The sequence below is a fragment of the Camelus bactrianus genome, chromosome 13 (assembly GCF_048773025.1).
Source record: "Camelus bactrianus isolate YW-2024 breed Bactrian camel chromosome 13, ASM4877302v1, whole genome shotgun sequence".
Lineage (NCBI taxonomy): Eukaryota > Metazoa > Chordata > Mammalia > Artiodactyla > Camelidae > Camelus > Camelus bactrianus.
The window spans coordinates 74769943-74785687 of NC_133551.1; the positions used below are offsets into that span (position 1 = coordinate 74769943).

At 54.7% G+C, this 15745-nt stretch overlaps 1 protein-coding gene across 1 annotated transcript in view; it reads right to left on the reverse strand.

Annotated features, from left to right (window-relative positions):
* The window catches only part of LOC105071175 (calmodulin-binding transcription activator 1), a 567239-nt gene that overhangs the window by 191452 nt on the left and 360042 nt on the right, over positions 1-15745 (reverse strand). The window lies entirely within an intron of this gene.

A 15745-nucleotide genomic window follows, 5' to 3' on the forward strand; every position in this document is an offset into this window, starting at 1 on the left:
AGTTTCCAGGCCTCAGTGTCCTCCTCTGTCAGTGGGGACAGGTGTGTCCTTGTCCCTTTCTGGGACCACTGTGAGGGCACCGGCCACATCCCACGCAAAAGCTCCTTGTCCAGACACGCAGGCGCTCGACGGCAAGACGTCAGATACAGATCAGACTCAGAGCTGAGCAACGGGGCTCTTGGAAAGGAAGCAAGCTCCCTGGGGCCCCAAGGGAGACCCTTCCTTGGACTTTTCTTTAGGAAGGAAGAATTTTTCCTGAAATATTAACTGTGACTACCTTTGAGCGCCAAGCTTTGAGACGACTGCAATTTAAAATTAGTTCTGCCTGTTCTAGTTGTAGTTTCTAAGTTTTCAGCAACGAGCATGGGTTACCACTGTCATGGAAGATACAACTCAGGGTGTGAAATATCTCCTGGCCATTTCCCTCTGGGGCGAAGCCCTAGACTTCTGCTTTGTGATGGCCAACAAGGAAGGAGAACCACGCGGAGATCCTTAGGAACCAGGCCAGTCTCCTGTGTAAATCCAAGGCGGAGTCCTGGATTCCTCCCTCCTTCCAGGTCAGGACCGTCCCTGCTGCGTCGTGGTGCCAGCAACTGGGAGGTTAGGGTGTGACTGTGTCCTACCCACTGTCCTCCGCCCCAGGGTGAGGCCAAGGGAGGGCGGGGAGACCTAGGCCAGGTTTTCTCTGGAGCTGGAAGAATCGCCCTTGGCTCCGGGAAGCTCAGGGGGCCTGCTCTGCGCCCTGCAGTGCAGAGGGCTGGACAGCTCCCGCGAAACTTGGCAGCCACAGAGCAAGGGTTCCAGGAGGGGCGGAGACGCGGGCCGCATATCTAGGGTGTGGGGTGCGTGGGTGGCGCTGCAGCAGGCGGTGGGCATGTGCCCGGCCCACCCCCACGGCCCCCCACCCTCTGGGGGCCGTATCTAGGGTAATAGTGTTGCTATTTGCCCCAGTCTCAGGCCATTTTCAGAAAGAAAGGGGTCTGGAGGGGAGTGGGTGAGATAAACAAGCACAGGCTGAAATCTGTGGGGCTGAGAAGCACCGTCAGCCGTGGGGCTCTCAAGTGAAGGGCCCTCTCCCCTCAGCTGACTGGCGCATGAAGCTCAGACCTGGACCCTCATCTCCTTGGTTCTGGGCCAAGATACCGTCTTCTAGTGATTTCTATGAGGAGTGCCTGGGCTGGACCAGATGAGCGTTCTGACTTCTTTTCTGCCCAAGAAAGCATCGCTCCAAGTCAACCATACTGTTCCCTTCTACCTCCCTCCCCCGTCTGGGGCGTCTCTCCAAGGTCATGCTCCAGGCTCTGTGGTGCCCTTGACTCTGGTCCCAGCACACTGTGTGGCTCCCCTGTCCCCAGAGTTTAGGTATCTCAGTGCCCCCAGCAGGGAAGCTTCTCTGTGTTGTGAGGCCAGAGGTTGACCTGGGGCCCATCTTGCAGCCCAAGGATGTACTGTTTGGGGGATGATGGCTCTTGGTTCCATTCAGATGCTGACACCTCCTTAACTGGCAAGTTAGGTCAACTTTCTGAGCCTCAGCAGCCTTCTCTGAAAACAGTCATACCGTCTTCACAGTGTTGCTGCGAGACTAACACGAGACCATCATCTACTGAGCTGATGCGGTGGCTGGAATCAGTGACGCAGGGTCAGGGCAGGCCTGGCACCCCGCTCCTCGCCGGAGGGAAGGGCTGGCTGGCCAGGGGCAGGAGGAGACAGGCCTGCCAGAGCCTGACGATAGTCTGGGGAGAGGACAAACTTTCCTGGCACTCAAAGTCCCTGTTTGAAAGGCTGGTTTCCGGGAAACAGAGGCCCCAGCAGCTGTGTGAGGTGGAAAGTGATTTGATGCCCAGTGATGCAAAAAGAGTCGATTATTCAAACAAAGCTCCTGGAGGCGGCTGGCTGAGGCTCCGGTGAGGCTGGAGCCCGGCCTCGCCTACTGTTGGAGTGCAGAGCCAGGAGAGCCAGAGCCCCCATTTGAGCTGGGCCTGAGGATGCCCAGATGGTCCACTTCCAGAACCCAGGCTGTTCTTTACAGTGAGTGGCTGATCCTGTCCTACCAGGCCAGGAAGCGTGTGGTCCTTGCTGCTGCAAATTGTACCCAGCGAGCCAGCCCAGGTGGAAAGGGCCCCCCAGCGGTCATGTGCTGGCCCTGTCCTGCCTCAGTTCATCGTATCTTGTCCAGCCCAGGGGCTTCCTCTTGGAAGCCACTAGAAGAAGGTATCTCCACTCAGAGCCAGGGTGCTGGGGCTCCCACTCCACTTTTGTATCCTAATCAGTTAAGGGGAGAAGGCTCTTTATTCGAGAATCCCCACAATTGGCTGGGGCTCCCAGGACACCTGGCCCAGGTGCTAGCTCCCTGGTTAGAAGAGTCAGGGAGGTGATGACTCAGATCTGGGGTGGAGTGGGGGGGCATTATTTGTCTCCATCCCAACCTTAACACTGAGTATGGCACCTCACACAGTAAAGGGGACAATGCAGATGGGATTACGTTAAGGACCTTGAGATGGGAGTTGATCCCAGACTATCCTGGGGGAGGGGCCCCTTGGAGTCACAAGGGTCCACACCAGAGGCAGCAGGAGGGTCAGGAGTGGAGAAGGTGATGCGACTGCAGACGCAGAGGTTGGAGTGAGGAGGAGCCACAAGCCGAGCAATGTGAGCGGTCTCTCTCTAGAGGCTGGAAGAGGCCAAGAAGCAGATTCTCCCTAGAACCTCCAGGAGGGGCGTGGCCCTGCCCTCACCTTGCCCAGGCCGATTCGGGACTTCTGGCCTCCAGAGCTGTGAGATAACACAGGTGTGGTTTTTAAGTCACAGAATCCACGGTAGTTCGTTTCAACAGCCACAGGAAACTCAGAAGGGCACTTTCCTTGCAGGCATCACGTCTCAGGAGGCTGAGGAATCTGGAGGTTTTAGTCTCACTGTCACCGTGGGCTATTCTGACGACACTTTCAGCCGCTGCTGACGCGTGAATGTCTTGAGTCAGAGTCACACAGACATAGGCACTCAAACCACGGATGTCCCCATCTCTGTGACCCGGGACTGGAGTTGGGGCGGGAGGAGGCGATAACGGAAGAGGGGTGTCTGGCACACACACCACTCTTGTGAAATGCACCTGCCGGCCCCGCCCGGGCACCTTCATGAAGAATCGCAGGCGGCCTTGCCAGGACCTGGGGACAGGCGTCATCCGCTCCATTCACCAGATGAGCAAAGGCGTGTGAGAGACGCTGAGGGGCTTGCTCGGGTCAGGCAGCTGGGAAGCGCTGCAGGTGGGGCTCAGGGAGCCGCGCCTTTTCTAATCCCCCCGCCACCGGGTCCCACACAGTCTTGTGTATCAAGTTTGGCTTTGTGCAGACCAGGTACCAAAAGAGGCCCTGCTCACCTACACGGAGGACACAGGGACTTGTTTTTCAAGCATTCAAGTGCCCACTGAGGGCCAGGTGCCCTCCTGGGGCTCAGGGACAGGAGGGCTGGGACGGCAGAGGCGGAGGACCCAGAGTCTGCCGGGGGTCGGGCACATCCATCCAGAGCCGCCCTCCCATCTCTGGGCAGCCGGTGGGGGGAGGGTGAACCGGAGCCTGGGGTCACAGGTGGCTGTCACTCTTGTTCCTTCTCAAGCCTGTAGACGGAGCCCTGTGTGCTATGGTGGCCTCTGGACTTTCAGGACATGGCTCCCATAAGAAGAGTGAATAAGACATGGATAAGGTGTGAGCAGACGTCGAAAGCCGTGCCCTGGCGCAGGGGGCCTGTGCTGGCCGGCCAGCTCCATCTCCAGCTGAACGGTCCTCAGGCTCCAGGGAAGAGCAGGAGAGCCTAGTGCCTCAGCTAATGGCTTGAGGGCTTCCCTGCCGCCTGGCTTTCCAGATTCCTTTGGCAACTGGCCGAGCAGCAGGAGACCACACAGTCCAGGGCGTCTTGTGTCTGGGGTCAGACAGACCTGGCTTGAATCTCGATTGTACACACACCCGCTGGGTGACCCAGGGCAAGTCCCTTCCCACCAGTTTCTCCCTCGGTAACATGGGCCTAGTGACACCCTCCCCCGCCCCCACCTCCACTAAGGGACTGCTGTACACACGACAGGACATCTCACCAGGCATTAGGTCCCTCCATGGATGGAGCCTGTTGGATGGAGCAGGACCTGGGGGCCAGGAGTTCCCCAGTGTAGGAGGGGGTTCCTCCCAGACTCTGCTTTACCCTCACTCCCTGAAGGGCCCAGACCTGACCCACACTGCCCTAGGGGCCCGCAGGAGCTCGGAATTTCACAAATCCCAGGAAAAAACGAGGTGTGGCCGGTGCTAGTCCAGGCTGGAACGGCGGGGGTATGGCCGTCGCTGACAGGGGTGGGGTGGATTCCGGTCTCTCTCCAGAGCATCCCCACCCCGACCAGTCCTTCCTGCTTTCTGACTGTGCCTTGGGCCATATCCAGTCTGAACGAAGCCACACTGACCTCTGTGTCCTCACAACCTCCCCTTTCCTCCTCCTCAGCACAGACATCAGGAGAATGAACCATAAACAGGCCCTTCCAGTGCAGGGCAGGCTCCTCCTGGGGCGTGGGGCCTTGGGACTGCTCCCTCACGGGGCTTCAGGGTGCCGAGCAGGGCTGGCCAGGGAAGCGGAAGAGGGTGGGGGCTAGTTCCCGCAGGGCCACTTCTTGGATGCAAACTCAGGCACTGGCTATTTCAGGCCATTGGGTCAGAAAGGGGTCTCCCGGGGCTGCCTGCTTGTCCCCTTCTCCTCCTCTGCCCCTTGTGACACTGGTCTCCCCAGGTGGCCGGGAGCCCTGGCAGGGTGAGGAACAAGGCAAGGCTGGCCCCTGTCCCCCCACTCCCCAGATCCTCTGCTGTCCCCTCTGCTCCGGGCCAGCCGCCCAGGGTTTCACCCCAGTCACCCTGGGCCTCCTCTGCCAGGGAACCCGGTCCTCACAGGCCCAGACGGGACACGCGCCTGCCCATCAGAGGCCCGGCGCTTCCCGCTGCGCCCGAAGCCCCTTCCTGGTGTCTTTTCTCTCCTGTTTGTCCTTCTTCCGTTTTCAGGAGAGAATGTCTCTCCTCTGGGGAGCCTCCCCACAGAGTTCTGTCATTACATAAACTCCTGATATTTGGTTCATCCTGGGTTTTCTGCCTTGATTTTGATTTAAAAAAATACTGTTTTGCCATATCACTTGGCCTGATCACTGAGGTTTCCTGCACCCCCTTAAATCTTGTGCCCAAGGAGGGGCAAGTGCATGACCTTCTCTCACTCGAATCTGGGAGGGGGGCTCCCACAGGCCCTGGGCTGGTGGGGTGGTGGGACGGGCCATATGTCCTGCACTAGCCTGCCTGCCTCCCCTCTCAGACTGTGGCAGCCCCCACCATCCCTGCTGCGTCTCCCTGGCCTGGGCAGTAACTGGCCTGCAGGCAGTGGGTGCTCCGTAAGTTCTCGGGGTGGGGGGTGCCTGGCTCCATCAGGGCCCTCCAAGCTTGACTGCAGCCTGAGCGGGAGGAGGGGCAGTGCGGGAGCAGGGGAGGGTGCTAGCCAGGTATCTCTGGGAATCTGCTCTCATCCTCCCGGCTGGGGCTGTTCAAGGGACAATGAGCCTCCCTCTGCTCCCAGGAGCCGGTGAGATGGTGCGCAGGACTGTGATGCTGAAAACCATGAACTCAGCCTCCTCCAATTTAGCCAGGCTTTGCCTGAGGCCACACTGATAATAATATTATTATTATTGAAGAAATTTGCATCTAGAGAAATTGTTCCCTTGATTAAAAAAAAAAAAACAAGAACAAGAACATCAGCAGCATTTCATCCTGCAGCTGCAGCTGCGGCTGCGGCTGTGGCTGTGGCTGTGGCTATGGTTGCGGCTGTGGCTGTGGCTGTGGTTGCGGTTGCGGCTGCGGCTGCGGCTGCGGCTGTGGCTGTGGTTGCAGCTGTGGCTACGGGGAACGCAGCAGTTCACGGCTCTGGTGTCAGGCCTGGGACTGGGAGGGCGTGAGGAGGTCGGTGGTACCGGGCTTGCCATGGGCTGCAGGCTCTGGTATGGGAGGGGGTGGTAAAACAGGGGCCGAGGGCCAGCTGGAGGGCAGCCAGGAGAGGGTGGGCTCTGGGAGGTTCTTTGTAAAACATGCTTCCTGGAAAAGAAGATGGTGGAGTGGTACCCAGGGCCCGGCCTGAAGGGATCAGGGCTTGCTGAATGAGCGAATGAACGAATGGGTCAATACGTGAATGAGGGTGTGGCCCGCACTGGTTCGCCAGAGCACATTTCCCTGGCTGTTGCTGGGAGTGTGACACAACAGAGGGGCCTCAGCAGAGGAGAGCAGGATGGATGGGAGAGAAGATAGGATTTAGAGTCCGAAACCTGAGCTGAGGGCCCTGGACGCCTCACCCGCCACTGTGGAACGCAGCCCTGGGGACAGGACAAACCGGTGATTCCCGAAGTTTCAGACTGTACGCACAGCAGAGTTTAACAAATGAGAGCGTCTCCGGCAAGTTAGAGACAGAGAGAAATGATCTCATCTCGATAAAAAGCACCTACAAAAAGCCTACAGCTAACATCACATTTAATGGTGAGACCGAATGCTTTTCCCCCAAAACAGGACGCTTGCTTTCTCAACTCTTCTGCAACATAGTGCAGTGAATTCAATCACAATCATAATAAGGCAAGAAAAAAAAGGCTTACAGATTGGCCAGAAGGAAATAAAACTGTCCCTATTTGCAGATACCATGATTGTCTACATAGAGAATCCCAAGGAACCTAAAAAATCTGCAAAAAAATAAAGTAGAGCTAATAAGTGAGTGCGTCCAAGTCACAGGCTGCAAGATCGACACAGAAGGAGCTACTGCATTTCTATATACGAATCACGAACATGTGGAAACTGAAATTAAAAGCACTATTTACAATAACTCCGAAGAAAATTAAAATTTTAAGTGTACAGTTCACACATGATCCATATGCTGAAAATTACAAAATGTTGATGGACGAAACCAAAGAAGACCCAATACGTGAGACACGTCTATACTTTGTTCATGGACTGTAAGACCCAACATAGTGAAGAGGTCAGTTATCTCCAAATTTATCGATACATTTAAGGCAATTTCTATTAAAATCACAGTAATATTTTTGATAGTCATAGACAAATGTATTCTATATTTTATAGGGAAAGACACGGGGTGTAGAATCACTAAAACAACACTGACAAATTAAAATAAAGTAGGAGAAACCACTTTACCTCATATTGGGGACTAACTACACACACACACACACACACACACACACACACACACACACACACACGGCAATCAGGACAGTTGGAAACACAGACACGTAGACTGATAGAACATAATGTGTAACCCAGACATGGCCCCAGACAAATAAACTCAAATTATTTTTGACCAAGTTACACAAACAATTCAGTGGAGGAAGAACACTCTTTTCCCCAAACGGTGCTAGAGTCATTGGACATCCAGAGGCAAAAAAAAAACAAAACAAAAACCTGGACCTAAACCTCACACCTTATACAAAAAGTAACCGCACAGATATAATTGTAAAAAGTAAAACTACAAAACTTTTAGGAAAAAACATAGGAGAACATACTCAGGACCTAGGGCCGGGCAGAGCTCCCAGACAGGACATGGAAAGCCTGGTCCAAGAAGGGAAAGATGGATGCAGCGGACCTCATCAAAATGAGATTAAATTAATCTGTAAAAGCCCTTTGAAGGGGATGGAAAGGCAAGCTACAGTTTAGGAGGCAATGTCTGCGAACCACGTGTTCAACAGCGGATTAGCACTGAGGATGCATAAAGAAACTTTCAAAATGCAACAGTAAAAGCCAGCAAGCAATCCGATTAGAAAATGGGCAAAAGCCGTGAATAGAAGTTTCCTCGAAGCTGACACGCAGATGGTAAGTAAGCACATAAAAACATGTTCGCCATCATTAGCTTTCAAAGAAATGTAAATTAAAACCGTAATGAGACATTACAGCACACCCATCAGAATGGCTCAGATTAAAGGTGGTGACGACCTCCGGCTCTGGTGAGGAGGTGGGAGAGGGAAGCCCACTCGCCCTGCTGGTGGGAAGGTCAAATGGCACAGCCCCTCCGGAGAAGAGTTTCTCACAAAGCTAAGCACGCAGCTATCTCTCACCCAGCAATCGTGCTCGGGCACTTATCACAGAGAAATAAGACTTAATTCACAAAATACCTGCACGTGATGTTCACAACAGCTTTATCTGCAGCCACAAAACGGAAACCCCAGAGATCTCTCACTGGGTGAATGGTTAAGCAACAGTGGTACCTTCACACCATGGAGCATTACTCAGCCACTGCAAAGAGCAAGCTATTGATACATGCAACAGCGTGAATGAACTTCCAGTCGACGTCTTGATTGCGGCGGTCGATACGCAAAAATGTACACATAATAAAACTGGACGGAAATAAACACACGCGTGGATGTGCAAATAAGAGCAAGTAGAAGTGGAGAGAGCCGTGCAGGATGGCTGATCGCCCCGGTGTCACTGTTCTCCTTGCGGCGCTGCAGCAGCGTCTTGCAAAACATTACCGTCGGAGGAAACTAGCTAAAGGGTAAATGGGATCTCTGCGCTCCTCCTTACAACTGCGTGTGAATCTACAATGATCTCAGTAAAAATTTTCAATTAAAGATGAGAGGGCTGCCAGGGATGTTGCCTTTTAATTGTGCCAAATAAGTCATTAAAAAATAATTACCCCATCTACTACTGCTGTCACCGCACTTTCATAAGAGAAAGGGCATTTTAAGCGTAAAAAAAGAAGCAGGAAGGTCACAGTCTCAGAACAAAAGACGGTCTTTTAAAAAGGAACATTTAGCTTATGAAAAGCTCACCACATTTTTCGTATTTCTCTCATTTCTCCAAGGACTGATGAGAACTTGATCCTAAGCTAGAAAGGATTGAAGACAAGCGTTTGGGAGCCACTAATATTAAGTGCTGGCTCGTCAGGTGTTATTCGTGGGAAGGTGGTGAGTGTGTGTGTGTGCATTTGCCTGGAGGGGATTTGCAGGCTCCAGCTGTTCCCGGGATAGGCTGATCTGGATACAGGCCAGGATGCTCCAAAAGGCACCTGGGGGTCAGGAGTGAGGAAGGTGCCAGGGCTTTTCTTAGACTGGAGGCATGAGACAGGAATGTCCTCTTCCACATTCTGCAGCAAGATACAGAGGCTGCGTGGACCCTTGGGTCCTCAGTGTGGGAGCCCAGGATGGCTGGGAGCCCAGGACAGCTGGGACCAACCTCAGCAGCCAGAGCAGCCCGACACGGTGCCCGGTGAGATGCCCCTGCTGTCCTCTTGGGGGGCTGCCCCAGCCAGGCCGGCGGGCAGATCATGGGTCCCCACGGCTTCTATCCTGCCGCAGGGGGAGGCATCCCTTTCAGCTGGACCCTCTCGGGGGCAGGTCACCCCCTGACACTCGTGACTGATGACTCGATGAGACTGGGATCCCAGGGGGTGCCCCGCTTGGCCCACCTCCCAGCCGAGAAGCTCCCACTCAGCACTTCTGAGAAGGGCCTCACCCCGGTGCCTGGCCACCAATTGAATAACTCTCAGCTTCAACTGATTCCATTTGGTCGGAAATTAGATTTCGCCCAGCCAGCTCCAGGCACTTCATGTAAGCAGAACTGCGCAGAGGAAAGTAAGTCCCCGGTGGAGGCCACTGTCAGCCTGTGTCTGCTCGAGGCGTGTGGGCAGACACCAGCCGCACACGCCGGCCACGCTCCCTTTGAACACAGAGAGTGCCTTTGCCGGAACTTTCCCTGAGTGGGCTGTTGCATGGTGGAGGGGCACCACAGGGGCTGAAATGACCGGAGAGGCCCACATCTCACCATCCTCAGGTGGGGTGATGGGAAAGCGGAGGACAGTGGTGGAGACTGAGGTGTCCAACCAGCAAGGGGCCTGCTTCCACACGCCCCTGTTAAAACAGCCATCGTGGAGGGGGTGATGTGTTTGGCCCAGAGCCCCAGACCCCCAGACCCAGAACTGGAGCTGGGCATGTTTCCTAAATGCAAACATGTGTTCCTCCATTCAAGCAAGTGGCCTTGCCATGAATTCATCCATCCATCCATCCAGGTATCCAGATGTCCATTCATCCATCGTCTACTGCATCCCAGGGCCTGGGAGGAATCCATCGGAATAGTTAAGAGCTCAGAGTTGGAACTACACTGTTTGGGTTCGAATCCCAGCTCCACCAGCTACTAGCTGTGAATTTACACAAGTCACTCAACTTCTCAGTGCCTCAGTTTCCTGAACCTCGACACAGAGATAGGAATAGCACGACCCTCTAGGGTGGTTTCCAAAGTGACATGATTCCACGCAGGTAAAGAGTTTAACACAATGCATGAGAGAAGAAGCCCTCAGAGGAGCTTAAACACACACACACACACCCTGCATCAGACGCTGGGACACCGAGAAGCCAAGGCGGCCTGCGGGCCCCAAAGAAATCTGTAGTCGATGCACATCCAGCAACAGCTTAGGACAGAGCTTTCTGAACTTGAATGTGGGGAGTGTTTGAAAGGCTGACCCCACAGAACCAAGGTGGGCCCAGGACTCGGCGTCTCTAATAAGGTCCCGAGTGCTTCTGATGCAACGGTCCATGGGCCACGGGAGGCTGGGAGGGGTGGGTTCAGGGCTCCTTCCCAGAATAGACTCTCAGTTTTGAGGTGATTTTTGAAAAAAAAAAAAAAGGGAAGAGGAGGAGGTGGGCAGTCCAGGTGGGGGGCTGCAGCTGACAGGCAGCCTGGGGCTGTTGGGGAACCACAAGGTGGGTCTGTGAGCCCTGAGCCCCGTGTTCCTGGAGACAGAGCCGGGGTGCCCGCGCAGGGCAGTGGGAGTCCCCAGAGCGCGGGGGGCTCTGTGCAGGAGTTGCAAACCCCCACAGGGCAGATGAGGGTCCTTTGCAGGCTCCTGGGTGGGGAATGGCATGGAGTGGGACGGGTTGGAAAGATCACCGCTGTGGACTGTGGAGCAGAGAGGGACAAAGGACACTGATGTCCCCGAGACGAGCAGGACGTGAGGACAACAGCTGAGGGCAGAGGTGGCAAAGCGGGGAGGGCATGGCCTCACAGACAGAGGCGGGACGGACCGGGGAATGTTTAGGGTAGTACTGACAGGTGTGAGTGTCCAGGTTGGGGTGAAAGCAGTGGCAGAGGAGAGGCAGGTGGGAGGGGAGGGCGCGGATACCGAGCTCAGCGTCGCCCTCACCGAGTGGAGGGTCAGGGGCTGCCCGAGGGGCGTGTCCAACAGGTGCTGGATATGCAGGTCTGCAGAGTGGTGGTGGCTGGAGGCTGGACATGGAGGTGTGGGCATCATTGGCCCAGGTCCTGGGGGTGGTCCAGTGGCTCAAGTCAATATGCAGTGAGGCAGGGACAAGGAAGGTCCCGGCTGAGGAACATTCAAGAGAGACAGAGCTGGGAAGAAGCCTGTCTCCAGCTGCAAAGATCCCTGGACTGCTCGATGGGGCTTCTGGGCTGCCCTGCACACGAGGGCTCCGGGTGTGTGGGATTCCCTCCACAGGAGCCCCAGGGAGGCGCCTTCCCAACCTGACTGAAGACCTTACCTGCCCCTCCTGCCTCTCCCAGCTCCTGCCCACCTGCCGAGGCTGCAAGGAGACAGGTGGGTCCTCCCCCAAACTCCTCGCCCGCCAGCACAGAGCTCCACGCGGCACCCGCACAACTCTGATACCTCACCCTGCAAATGAGCTGTTGATGATTTGAAAAGACTTCTAATTAGAGCATCTGTTTATGATCTCAACTTCAGATGCATATTAGCATTTTCCTTCCTTCTCCTTTTTATCTGGAGCAGGGTGGCTGTGGTGGCGGGTGGGCAGGGAGGAAGGCCAGGAGATGTCCTTGGGGACTGTCTTCCTTTGGCAGCAGGGGGAGGGGGCTCTGCCCCCGCCCCTCCCCTCAGCGCCTGGGCCGCCATCCTCTCGCAGTGGCTGGCAGGCAAGCGGACATCCCAGGCAGTTTTTTCCAGAGAACTTAACAAGGGTGTTGCCAACTGTGACCTCAGAAGGGAGATTGGTATTCACCAGGCTCCCTCTGCCCACGGGATGTGTATTTTTGTTGTGTCCAAGGGTAGCCGTGAGGTTTTGTTACATTTGGCTTCTGGAGAGCAGGCAGCAGAGAGTGGCGGGCACACCACGTTTCCGGAAGAGCTGACTAAGAGGGGCGTGAGGCTCGCCGTCCTCACCCAGCAGGGAGACCCTGGCTCCTTCTCCAGAACCAGCTCTGGGTGGGCGAAGGGCCTGTCTCCTCTAGGGCCAGCGAGAGGCCCAGGCTCCCCGCCCACCAGGCTGGCCAGCCTTATGCTCTGTTCGCTTGGCTGACTTCTCTAAAGGGCAGGCTGGGGGTGCGTCACCTGCACGGACCCCTCACCTCTTGCATCCTGTCACCCAGCACTGGGGCTGTCACTCGGGCTCCTGATGAACTGGCGCAGGCGCAGATGAGGGTCCAGCCCAGGATGGAGGGGCCCACGGAGAGGGGAGAAGAGGCATGTAAGGAGCGGGGGTGGCTCAGCCTCTAGGAGGTCCAGCCCTGCCTCTGGAGGAGGATTCTAGAGGTCTGGGGCTCTAACTGCCAGCTCTGATTTACCAGGTGTTTCTTTCAAATTGCATAAGAAAGTCTGCAGCCAGCCCTGGGAATCGCTGCTAAGGTCCCCGCCCCAGACAGGTTCTTCCTAAACACGCCCCGCGGCCCTGAGGCTGCCCAATGCCTTCCCACCCCCCCATCTCCGAAAAGCTTCTCTGTGGCCTGAGCCCTCTTCTCCAGGCCAGAAAATCAGGAATGTCTGATGGTTCTGTTGGTTGCTCAAGCTTCATAAGCAAGAGGCTTGACCTCAGAAACGGCTCCTGGGTCAGGCCAGAGTCACAGGCACTCAGAGCTGGGTGCAGAAGGGTTCCTCCAGGCCGCCTCGGGGGACCACCACCTACCACGACAGGACTTCTTTTTACGGGACCTCGGCTTGGACTTTGTTTGGCCCCCTTATCTGTTTCGGGATGGATCTCATCATCAGAAAGAAGGTCCCAGGACAGAAAAGACACCATACTTCTCTCTCTGCAGGCAGGAAGTGGGGCCGAGAGGGTGTATGGGAGCAGGGGTTGGTTGCCCTAGGCACCTCTGACCTTGAAGGTTCAAGGACAAACCCCATATATCACCCCCATCTCCCTACCAGCTCAGCTGGGGTTGCCCACCCAGGAATTTACAAGCCCTTCTGAAGCCTGCGTGTCCTTTTTACTTATTTTTCCCTTTGGAATAATATGAGTAGAGAAGATAATATGTTACCTCCACCCCCACCAAAAAAAAGAAGAGCTAATATGCACCAAAGAGCTTTGTAAGCTGAGAGTTAGCACAGACAACTGCAGAAAAGGAGGTGAGTTTTAGCAGCGCCCCCGAAGCGCCAGCCTCTGCGCCAGGTTCTGCCGCCCTCCCCACATCGCAGAAGAGCAGTATTACTACACCCATTTCACAGGTGGGGAACAGCTTCAGGGAAACCAAGACACTTGGCCAAGTCACAGGCGGAACTGGACTCAAAGCTCCTCCTCCTACGAAGTCCCCCTGGGACCCAACAATTCCACCTCCAGGAATCTACCCTGTGGGTATAATCAGACATAAAAAGCATGTTCAGAAGAGTCCTGATAATTAGCTGTGAAGAATTATAAATAATCAAATGGCCAGCTACCGGAGGCTGGTTACGTAAATCATGGAGTATTTGTAGAAGGGAGTATAATGTGGCTCCTGAAAGAGAATGTGCGATCTACATCCCTTAGCCCGGAAAGATGCTCACGAGATGTTACGTAGTGAAAAAGAAAAAAAAAAGCAGTTTACAAGAGAGCAGGAAATTATATGAGTATATTTAAAGATAAAAGTCCACCTAGTTATGTGCCTAAAAATAGCCTGAAAGTTCATACACTAAAAATATTAAGAGTTATTATATCTGGAGGGCGGGATTTCATGTGATTTCTATTAGCTTTTTACTTTTCTGTATTGGATTTTAAAACATGGGCACGAGTGATTTTCATAATTAAAAAGGAATAATAGAGCAGTGTCCATTTCACAAAGAAGAGCTCACTAAATGCCCCGAGCATGGACTCCCTTCACTGCAGAGAGGACTTCCTTTCATTTCTCTAAAAATATGTGATCTCTCCCTCGGGGCCCCTTCCTGTGGACCCTGAGGAGGGAGCAGGTCTGTGACAATCAGTTGGTTTTCTGCCACGCCTTGGAGGGATCAAGGCCTTCCCAGCCTTGGTCCCTCCTCCCTTTCTATGTGGGGTTCTCCCTCCCATCTTGGGGTTAAAGAATGAGAAACACAAAATCCTGCAACATCTGAGCAGGAGGGAGCCTTGGGGAGCCATCTGGTCTACCCCTTACCCCAACTCCAGCTGCCCCTACCTTTAGCCTGGCCATTTTGGATGGTCCAGGTCTGCAGGGGCTGCATTGCAGCCACGAGGAAGCTTCTCCCAAGCCAGAGGAGGGCTGTATGGGCTCTGGACCCTGGCCAGCAAGCTGCCTAGCTGCCACTGGCCGCCCCTACGTCCCCTGCCTCTTCCCAGCCCCCATTCCACAGCATGACTCCAACAGGACAGCAGAACAATTTAATTCCTATTACAGTATAAAAATTAATAACATTAAAATGTCATGATCATCCCACACTAATTAAGCATCTAATGAATAATTAGCTGTGGACACATCTGACATTTTTGGTCATTAACTTGAGCAAGTGTTTAAAGTTCCCAACAAAACCCCTCTGTGGTGGAGCCTGTAACTCTGTGCTCAGCAGCAGAGACTACAGAAGCAACATGCATTTCCCAGTGTGCAGGGAGGCGGGGGTGCCAGGGGCTGGTCCCGGGGAGCCGGGTGCAGGGCCGGCCCTCTCTAACTTGGAAAGCTGTGCTGGGGAGAGCGTGACACAGGGTGGGGGCCCACGTCATGAAGCCTTGGGGGCCATCAGCAGCCTGAGCGCCTGGGTCTGGGCCACCAGGCGCCACAGTCCCTCGGCACCAGGCAGACTGTCTTACTGGGGCCTGTGCCCTCTGACCTGTCGCCCTCCTCACCTGTTAAAATTCAAGGAGAAGCAAGAACCTGGGGTCATCTAGCAGACCTGCCCATCCAGCAAAGTGAACTCTGGTGTCTGAGGCTTATGCAAGGTGTCTGCTGAGCAGGGGCTGAAGGGATAGTTGCCTGGGAGACCACTGGAGCCTGGACTCCCCTCCTGCCCTCTGGTGCCTCTCACTTCCAGATAAGCTGGGGCACAGGGGAGAAGTCACCCTGCCAAGGGACAGCCTGGCCTCCCAGCAAGAGCCCTGGACAGGGTTTAAACTGGAGGATGACAACCCCAGGTTGCAAGACCACTTTCGATCCAGCCCTTGAGATAGCTCTGTGCTCAGTACTCACATACGTAACCCCAGGAGAAAATGGGGCACAGAGAGGTTAAGTGACTCACCCAAAGTCACCCAGCAGGAAAGCACCAGTGCCTAGATAAGAATCAGGCCTTCTGGCGCCATAGTCTGCGATTTAGAGCCCTCTCTTTATGGTTCCTTTGTAACTTCTTAAGGAAGCCTCCCAAGGTTGCAAGAGTAAGGACCTGCCAGAGCCAGATGAAAATCGCCCCGAGGGAGTGATGCTGACAAGGGTTCACAATCTCAGGCGGAGGAAGACTTCACGGACCCCTCTGGGCTCTCAAGGCCAAGCAGAGAGCCACAGACACCTTGTCCTTTCGGTTTTCCTGGTTTTCCTCCAGGTCTGTCTTGAATCTCAGTCATACA